Here is a 10,069-nt window from a genome sequence, read left to right on the forward strand (position 1 = left end):
TCCCCACCCCCACCCTCCTCTAGCTTATCTCTCCACGCTTCAGGCTCTCTGCCTTTATTCCTGATGAAGGGCTTTTGCCCGAAACGTCGATTTCGCTGCTCCTTGGATGCTGCCTGAAATGCTGTGCTCTTCCAGCACCACTAATCCAGCACATCCTACAGACAACCCTCTGAAAATCAAGCTGAGTAAAAAGATTGGACTGAGATAAGAGACTATTAAGTATTGGTTAAAAAACCTGTATCCCATAACAATTGTAAGTGTTGCATGGACTCACTCCTCCCTGGTATTTAAAGGGTTAGGGAATAGACAGATAGGGTTATGAGCTGAAATGAATGGTCTGCTTTATGTTGTCACGATAATATTGGCGCTAGCTGCCAAGGCGGGGGGTGTGGGAAAAATCATTTTACCATTTTATGTCAGAATTATGCTAAATTAAAGGGGCATACCGACTGTTGGGTATGTGCGGAGATCCCACACCATGGGTAATCCGGAATTCCTCGCACGGTAATACCACTTACCAAAGAAGAAGTGTATGATGTACAACAATTTGACTCGGGCTCAAATGATACAACTTGGAGATTTGAAAGGGGTAATTATGACTTTGCGGGATGGTTCCCTTGACCAGCCCCGAAAACTCTGGGTGCTATCGATGGCCTTAGAGTTTCCCCACCGAAAGGAGCAGTAGATACCGCACCCTTCCGATTAGGAAAATCATCTTGTGTCCACACCAGCCAAGCTACTCCCACAACCATTCTCCAAGTATTGATGGGACATATTGGATGTGTGGCTTAAAGGCCTACCCATTTATCCCTGGCAAGAAGTACGTTTGGAGTGGCGGATGTCGCAGAAATGGGTGCTGGGACCATCCAGTTCAGACACTACCCCAAAGCCAGAAAGGCTGGAGTGGCTGCTGCTACCTCACCTATATAATTCCCCACTTGAGGCTGTTAAAGAGAGTCCCAAAAATACCTTGGAATAAACAGGGAGGAAGGCGAGTAACCCGGAAAATAACCAAAGGAGATCGCCTCCTCTGGACTTTGATACCTATGTATGGGACCGCTCGAGCAGGAGTAGAAATACAAAAGTTGGCGGCTTCCCTGGAAGAGTTGGCCAACACTACTGCTGATGCGTTGGCTGAAACCCAATCCCAAGTAGCACCCATAATGACCGAAATGATTGCCACTAGGCTAATGACTCTTCAGAACAGGATGGCTCTAGACCACTCCCTCCGTGACTCCCTCGTCAGGTACACACCCCCCACCAACCCAACCTCCACTCCCGGCACCTTCCCCTGCAACCGCAAGAAATGCAAAACTTGCGCCCACACCTCCCCCCTTACTTCCCTCCAAGGCCCCAAGGGACACTTCCATATCCGCCACAAATTCACCTGCACCTCCACACACATCATCTATTGCATCCGCTGCACCCGATATGGCCTCCTCTATATTGGGGAGACAGGCCGCCTACTTGCGGAACGTTTCAGAGAACACCTCTGGGACACCCGGACCAACCTACCCAACCACCCCGTAGCCCAACACTTTAACTCCCCCTCCCACTCCACCAAGGACATGCAGGTCCTTGGACTCCTCCATCGCCAGACCATGGCAAAACGGCAGTTGGAGGAAGAGCACCTCATCTTTTGCCTGGGAACCCTCCAACCACAAGGGATGAACTCAGATTTCTCCAGTTTCCTCATATCCCCTCCCCCACCTAGTCTCAGTCAAATCCCTCAAACTTCCGCCTTCCTAACCTGCAATCTTCTTCCTGACCTCTCCGCCCCCACCCCACTCCAGCCTATCACCCTCACCTTGACTTCCCTCTACCTATTGCATTTCCAACGCCCCTCCCCCAAGTCCCTCCTCCCTACCTTTTATCTTAGCCTGCTGGACACACTTTCCTCATTCCTGAAAAAGGGCTTATGCCCGAAACGTCGATTCTCCTGTTCCTTGGATGCTGCCTGACCTGCTGCGCTTTTCCAGCAACACATTTTTGGCTCTAGATTATATTCTGGCAGAGAAAGGTGATACCTGTGCACTAATTGGGGAAGGTGGCTAGTCAATCTGGCTATCTATGGAATATTGATATTAGTGGGTCTGGTGGTAGGGTTCAATGTCCTAAAATGGGTAATGAGCCGATTGATGACATCCCTTGGGGAAGGAACCCAAATAAATCATCAGATGCTTTTACAATCAGCAGGTGATATGCAACAAAGAGAAAGTCAAAGAATGCTTTCAGAGTTCGAGGGACGAACAACACAAATGTAAAACGTAAGATTGTGAACCTCATCGCCAAAAGGCGTAAGAGGGCAGAACATAACAAAATGGATTAAAGGAGACTTAATAAGTGCAGAAACAACAGTTTTTAAGAAAAAGAAAAAAAGGGGAATTGCAGGAAATTAGAAATGTAGTTTCTGCAGGTGGGGGGAGGGGTGTTGCGGGATGGTACATTATACAAACGGTCGCGGAATTCTTATAGCATGTAGCATATAGCATACTTAAGGCTAAGACTTTAATGAATATAGAGGGTCTTTTAAAGAAAATAGTTTTAAGCTAGGAAATAACTGAAGGGTTGTAGCTGACCGCAAAAAGAAGCAGCAGGGGCATTCACAATAAAGCTTATAGTATGATAAGAGAAACTGGGAAAAAAAAACAAGCTGTAACAAACAAGGAACAAAGAATGCAGACATACAAGGACAGCAGGATGGCCAGATAAGAAAATAACTAAAGAGAAAAAAAAACAAGTGAGGTAATCGGATTATGATAGGATGGGAAAAGGGAGGCGTGATTCCGCAACTTGTAAACTGAATAAGATTGCTTACATGCTTTGTTTTCGCGCGCATTTCTGCGTGATTGCAGAAGCGTCCGGTACTTGCAAGGCTGTAATAAATTGTTCTTGTTTCCAAAGCTTTGTCTCAGGCTGATTTGTGAGTGAGTTCTGTTTCTCACAATAATGCAGCAAAGTATTTTAATTTCAATCCATATCTACTCACCATCTTAATAAAAGTACATTCAATTATTTAATCATCAACAGTATTGACAGTTATGCAGTGGTAATGCCACGTGTAAAGCCCACAATTCTATTTTGTATAAAAGTTTACAGTAATACCAGTAATAGGACTATCAAAGAAAAGCAAAATAAATAAGGAAATTCAGATGCATGGGCAGGATGTGGAAGTTAGCAATGAAAGCTTACAAGGCTGATCACCAAATTTACCACTGGTTCAGATATAGGACCTTTTCGAAGAAGGAGTTCTCCACTGTTAAGATCACTCGATGGAATTTCAAAGTTAACAATCAGGAACAAATAATTAATTAGTTATTCACCATGAACTCATTCTGTTTTTGCAAAGTAACAATTTTCGTACATATCTTAATTTTCTTTAAACGGGCAATCATTGTGAGGTCTTCTTTTTTCAAAGCTGCAAAGGCAACACAGGATTCTATCTCTCCCATAAAGAGAACAGTCTGTTACTAGTATGCATGGAGGCTTCCAACTTCAAATCCTGCAGAGTTATCTCTGTCTAGAGAACCCTTTGAAAGAGCATGCACAATATCTTTCTTCTATATTTTGAATTATGTAATATCAGGAGATGATAGAGCCATATTGCCTGTCTTCTATCAGCACAATGTGGCAGGTTGAAAACTGGTTTCTTCTGGCAAAGATTCTTTCCATCTGGAGAAGCAGTAATAGATCTTGATCTGCTTTTCACAGCCTTGATTTGTGCGGGCCTGCTCAATCAAAGCCTTTTACCATGTCTCCATTCCATTAAGTGTAGCAAATTACGATATACAACTTTCCATCCTCAAAATATTCAATTTCTCATTTTGCCTGACAAAACTGCATCAGTTACCTCTCTTGAATATTTTTCTGCAGTTTACTGTTTTCCTAACCATATTCCCTAATGTCCCTCAAATTGGTATCAGCACAGATTATTTATCTTTTAAGGATTTTTTTGATTCAATGGTTGTTGCCCTGAGGTACATCATAAAATGCCAAACAGGTTGAATAAATATAATTATATAATTGTTCTTCCAATAAATACAAAAGGCAATAGAACATAGTTCTTCAGGGTACAGCACCACTGTACCACTCTAGCACTGTGCCATAAGTGGCTTGGTGGCTCAGTGGTTAGCACTGTTGCCTCACAGCACCAGAAGCCTGGGTTCAATTCTAGCCTCAGGCGACCATCTGCGTGGAGTTTGTACATTCTTCCTGTGTCTCTGAGGGTTTCCTCCAGATGCTCCGGTTTCCTATAATAGTCCAAAGATGTGTAGGTTAGGTGGATTGGCCATGCTAAATTGTCCATAGCATCCAGGGATGTGCAGGCTAGGTGGATTGTCATGGGAAATGCAGGGGTACAGGGATAAGGTGAGGGGTCGGTCTGAGTGGGATGCTCTTCAGAGGGGTAGTGTGGATGTGATGGGCCAATAGGCCTGCTTCCACACTGTGGGAATTTATGATTCCAAATAATACTCATTTATGCATACATTTACTCCATCATCTACTGGAACCTTCTTTCGATGCAACTGCATTTCCTTTAATATTATGCATCTTCAGCTTCATAGCGTGTGTCTTATGTAGCATTCAAGTAAGATTGTTCTGAGATCTTAAACATAAAGCCCAGTATTAGGTAACATGCTTCAGAAACTCACATGAAGATAGAATTATAGAAGCTTTCAGCCACAGAAAGTGTCTATTCAGTCATTGTGTCTGTTCTACCTTTTTTGAAAGAATAAGTCATATTTAGTTCCTCACCTTTCTTTATGGTTTGTAACCTGGCAAGTTCCTCATATCAATCCAACTCCATTTTAAAGTTATTTGTGTCATCACATTCCACCCTTTATGAGGTGAAACATTTGAGATTCTCACAACTTTGTGTGAATAAAATTCTCCTCACTTCCATTCTGGATATTTTGCTAATGAGTTGGAATATATATTTTCTGATCTCTGACTCATTCACCAGAAATAAATGATTTTGTTTACTATACCAAGACCCCTCATCATCATGAAAGCCTCTATTTGGTCACTTCCTCTGCTCCCAGGTGAACAGTTTTAATTTCTCTAACCTCTCCTCATAATTGGTCTCTTGTCCTTTGTAACATCCTCTTCATCTTTTCTAATATGATCTTATGTAAGAAGATCTAATTTATTCATGATCCACATCTGAAGTCACATGACTGTTTTGTACATCGTCTTTATTTGGCAATCAATGGAAGGACAATTGGAGAGAGGTATTCAGAGTTGGTGGCCAAAAAAAAGTTACCTGTTTGCCCTCTGAGTAGTGAATTTCACAGCTTTATGAGTAAAAACGTTTTCAAGTCTACTGCAATTAATTTTAGAAATGAGTGCCTTTCTACTAGATCGCTCAATTGCTCCATGCAGTCTCTAAGTATGTAATGTGTCCTATTCAGTCATAATGTACAACTCCTAAATCAAACACTGACATAGGATGGAATCATATAGAATTTAAGAGGCATTTGGATGGGTATATGAATAGGAAGGGTTTGGAGGGATATGGGCCAGGTGCTGGCAGGTGGGACTAGATTGGGTTGGGATATCTAGTCGGCATGGACGGGTTGGACTGAAGGGTCTGGTTCCATGCTGTACATCTCTATGACTCTAAGTCTGAGCAGCATGGACAGTGGCAGGATTTCAGGCACAATCAGATGAGAAGTCTGGCGAGGACCATCTTGACATCAGGAGCATCTTGCTTCAACTTTTATAGAATTTTTTTTAGAATTAGAATCCCTACAGTGTGGAAACAGGCCCTTCAGCCCAACAAGTCCACACAGACCCTCCGAAGAGTAACCCACCCAAGCCCATTCCCCTACCCTTTTTAACCCCTTATAGTTTTCACAGACGACATAACAAGTTTCTTGTGAAACAGTGACAACTTGCCAATTGATGGTGATTGTTGCTTGGCAAATGTTTCATTGAAGGCCCAACTTGCCTTATTAATAATTGGCTTTTTATCTTGCCAAACTCGACAAACAAGCGAGATGTCAAGGAAACTTAGCATGGAAATGAAAGCATGTACCTGTTAAGTTAAGCTCACAGCTTGCTCTGAAGGATCTGAATGTTGGATATTGTACACCAGCATCTCAGGGTATGCTCATGGGCTCCAGCCCTACATCCACAGTCATTGGAATCTGACATGTGCCCTTAAATGCTGTACATTGGACTGCTCCAGCAACTATCAAGCTTCGACTAACAGTCAGCTGGCCAAGGCTGCATCTCTGGGCTTCTCACTGCTCTAGAACAAACTCACTCTGTGTTTATCTGAATGCTCACAGCATCCCTGCCTTGCATTGCTGTGCCTTTTTGCGCTTTGCCTTCTCAGCCCGAGATACCAGCGTCAGATAACTTCTGCTTTGCCTTGACAAAGAATTCACTGTAGCTTGGACCTTGGCAAAAAATAGCAGAATCCTGCCCTTTTTTGTTCTAACAAAAACAATCCCAAATTTTCAAGGCTTTGTATTTCAATAATTTATACCAGTCAGTAACGAATAAACATACACTGTAACTGTTTCATTTCTTGAATTTATCTTTCATGATGATTCACCAGGTGCATCTGAATAGAGCTCCCTATTGAAGGGGGCAACATGGAGGTTTTGATCAGTAGTCTCTAGGCCTTGTGAGACTTTTTAAATAAAATGGTGATGACCAACTTCTGGTTCAGTAAACCATCTCTCAGAATCAGCACAATCTAATTCAAATCTACTTGATCAGTGAGCCCTTAGATCTAGAACATAAGTATTTGTCATAACTATTTTCATGATGTAAGTTTTCCTTTCTGATTCTAGCTATTATAATGTTTTCATTTAACCCCAACAGACACTCAGTTAATTAGCTGCCAATATTAAGGACCAGGCTGTTACAAACCTGCAATTTGGTAAGAAAGCCTTTTTATGAACCTTCCTGGAAACTTCAGTCCCAGCATCATAGTCAGGTAATTCTTTTATCTCTCCCTCAGATATCATTTCAATACATTGAGTTTAAAAATTGGCTTAAGAACAAAGAAATACCAGAGGTACTTTCAGTCATTATAAACAAAAATTGTTAAAAATAAAACAACCTGCGATATCAATTTATCTTCTCCATGCTTATTTGTTCTTTGTTTGGGTTTAGGTACTTGTAAGGATGTTTGGAAATCAGCTTGCAACATACTTTTATGATGTCTTACAGAAATATTGTCTTTTAAGAAGATAAGTTCTGATACATCCATTAACTAATAATGTGATCTTCGGCAGAACAGTAATGGACTTAATCTCCTTTGATGAAGTCTTCCATCGCCTCTATCCCTCTAATCGCTTTCTTCTGCTTATGTTCTGTCTCTTAAAAACACTTCTACACAAGGATACCTAGGTTGAATGCTTTGGTTAAGATTTGTGATATGGATGGAAAGCAAAAGGTTTCCCTACCTAAATGTACTGAAAGGAAACGTACTAAATTCTTCCTTTGCATAGTGTATGAGAAAATATTTTTTTTAATTACTTCAGGCAAAGCTGCCATCTCGGGCAAAATGTAGGCTAATTAAATTCGTGCTTTCAATTTCTTCCTATCTTTACAAATCAGGCAGGCAATCCAATGACTCAGTCAGATGGAAATCTGACGCAAGGAATGGCATTCCTGAGTGGCATCTTTTGCCCTATTATTTTGTTATGGAATACATTACTTTGGAAAGACAGAACCTTCTGCCAGCAACTTGTCCATTTGGACCTTTACATCCCTTTACTTCTCTCGCAGGGCCATGAATCTGTCAAATTCAGAGTATGGTGGATATCGGGACATTCAGTTAATATAAGGAGAAGATAGACAAATTTTTAATTAGTACTGTAATGGGTTGGAAGGTTTTGGACAGTAGACAGGAGATGGGAGTTGAGGCCGAAATGTGGTCAGGCATCATCGTATCAAATGACGGGGTAGGCCAGAGGAGCTGAATTGCTTTCCTCCTGCTCCTAGCTTTTATGTTCTCAGAGAAAGAACAGAACTCTGGTACATCCAACATAAATTCTACCACTTGTTTGTCAAAAACTATCAAAAACTTATATACAAAAGAACGTGAAATTTTTTTAACTCAATCTTTCCCAACTCAACATTGGATGCATAAGTCTGAAGAAATGCACTATTTCAATATATACCTTTTAACATGCTACATTGAAGCAAATTCTGCAGCACACAGTTTGCCAGCGAAATGACAGGCTCGGTAGGATATGGAACAGGCTCTTCCTTCACTTTGATATTTATTTATTTCAGTATTTCTCAAGCCTCCTCCTTTGAAAGATAAAGATCATAGGCAGATAAAAGCTTGACCCTGCATTCCTTCTGTAAGTGATTTTTTAAAATGATGGCACTTGTCAGTATCAGTTCCTTTTTAGTTTAATATTAATCAGTGAAATGCCAGTGTTTCAACATTTCCTGTAAAGCAACAACTTAGCCATGGTGATTAGGCCTTGCCCATTTTGGAGAGCTGCTGAATATAGTTCCGTGTTGATGTTCCAAGTCATTGTCAAAATGAGTAAATATACATTGTAGTCAGAATGTCAGTCAAGTCCCACACTTCCCTGTGCAGCACATCAAAATAAAGAGAAAATAAAACTGTTGCGGCTCAGTACAGGGAAATAAAGCAGGTAGAAAAGAAAATAACAAGGAGAAAAAGGAAGGGAAATGAGGAGGATTTAAAAAAACCATGAAACTGAGGAAGTGAACAAGAAATAGTAGTCAAAGAGAAGACATATATATGTGTGAATTTGGCAGGATCGAGAAAGAAGTAGAGAAGCAGAAACAAGTGAAGCGAGAGGGAGGAATTTGCTTTACAGACTCATCATTTTAAAATCCTTAGTTAGTGGTGCCCAAGAAGCTGATATTTTCAGCCCACAAAATATTGAGAGTCATCAATAGCTAGTTACTGATACAGTAAAGTGATGCATATCATTTGACTTTTAAAGGTGTTCCTGCCCTCCAATCTTCATCTTCAATTCCACCTTTAAGCAGTAGCTCTGTATCACTTGCTTCCCTTAGAGCCAAAGATGTTTAAGTATCCCCAGCAATTGTGCATATATAGACTTCTAGGCTAGAGAATCTCATAGATTCACAACTCTCTGAGTGAAGGATTTCTCTTCATTTCCATATGAATGACTGTTCCCTTAACCTGAGACTAAAGCCTGAATTTTCCTATGACCAGATAATTGTTACATCAGTATAGATGGGAGTTCCAAATGAGGACCCTGAGAAATCCCAATCATAGCAGGCTCTGGTGGAATTATCCGGGAAACTGAAGATTCTGCTTGGCAACTTCTTAAACTTGGAAATTTCTGAAAGCATGCATTTGACTCGGAAATTCTGGAGGGTTCTGCTGAAGTTAAGTAAATAGTTACTCAGGAATAGTTAGACCATTAAGTACCTAGTCTATAACTCCTGAGTAAATATTCACTTGTTCACACCTTACCTTATGCATCCCAACTATTCCTCCTCCTACACCCTGACCTAAAACTTTCTCTCTCCCCCGACATCCTATCTTCAATGCTGGAACCAGTCATCACCTCCACACTGGACCCTGACACCCCCACCTGAGCCCACACACTCTTGTCTACCTCTGGACTAAACCCCCACCCATTGCTCGACCTGACGGCCCCTGCCAGATCCAACTCATTCCCTAAATTCCTTCCCTGCCTGCGCCCAAACCTGACCCCTCCCTCCCTAAACACAAGTCCACTTCCCCACCACCAGACTAGATCCCCACGCACGCTCCCAACAATCCTCCTATTCCTACACTCCAGACCTGACGCCCATTTGTCCCACTCTGGACTCAACCTCCTTCCCTCCCCTGTTCTGGAATCCATCCATCCTTCACCTATTTCCAGATACAAACCTAACTTGTGCCATTTCTGGACTCAGAGCCTTCAGACCTGATACCCCTGTCCCACAAGTAGATCTGCCCTCCCCCCTCTTCATCAAGACATCCCTCTGACCAGATAGTGCCCTCCTCAACATCCCTCAGACCCCAACTGCCTGCCTGGTCCAATATGTCCCATTCAATCTACCCTACATTAAAGACTCCATTTAGCTG

The 10,069-nt window shown here is 41.8% G+C and overlaps 1 long non-coding RNA gene across 1 annotated transcript in view; it reads right to left on the reverse strand.

Annotated features, from left to right (window-relative positions):
- LOC122552004 overlaps positions 1 to 9,446 on the reverse strand; it is a 16,449-nt gene extending 7,003 nt beyond the window's left edge. The window contains exons 1-2 of the long non-coding RNA XR_006312252.1: positions 9,434 to 9,446; positions 1,632 to 1,636 (exon numbers count right to left, since the gene is read on the reverse strand). This is a non-coding gene — a long non-coding RNA (uncharacterized LOC122552004). The remainder of the gene's footprint in view (positions 1 to 1,631; positions 1,637 to 9,433) is intronic.
- Positions 9,447 to 10,069: the final 623 nt, after the last annotated feature.

The sequence above is a fragment of the Chiloscyllium plagiosum genome, chromosome 7 (assembly GCF_004010195.1).
Source record: "Chiloscyllium plagiosum isolate BGI_BamShark_2017 chromosome 7, ASM401019v2, whole genome shotgun sequence".
NCBI classification, from domain to species: Eukaryota; Metazoa; Chordata; class Chondrichthyes; order Orectolobiformes; family Hemiscylliidae; genus Chiloscyllium; species Chiloscyllium plagiosum.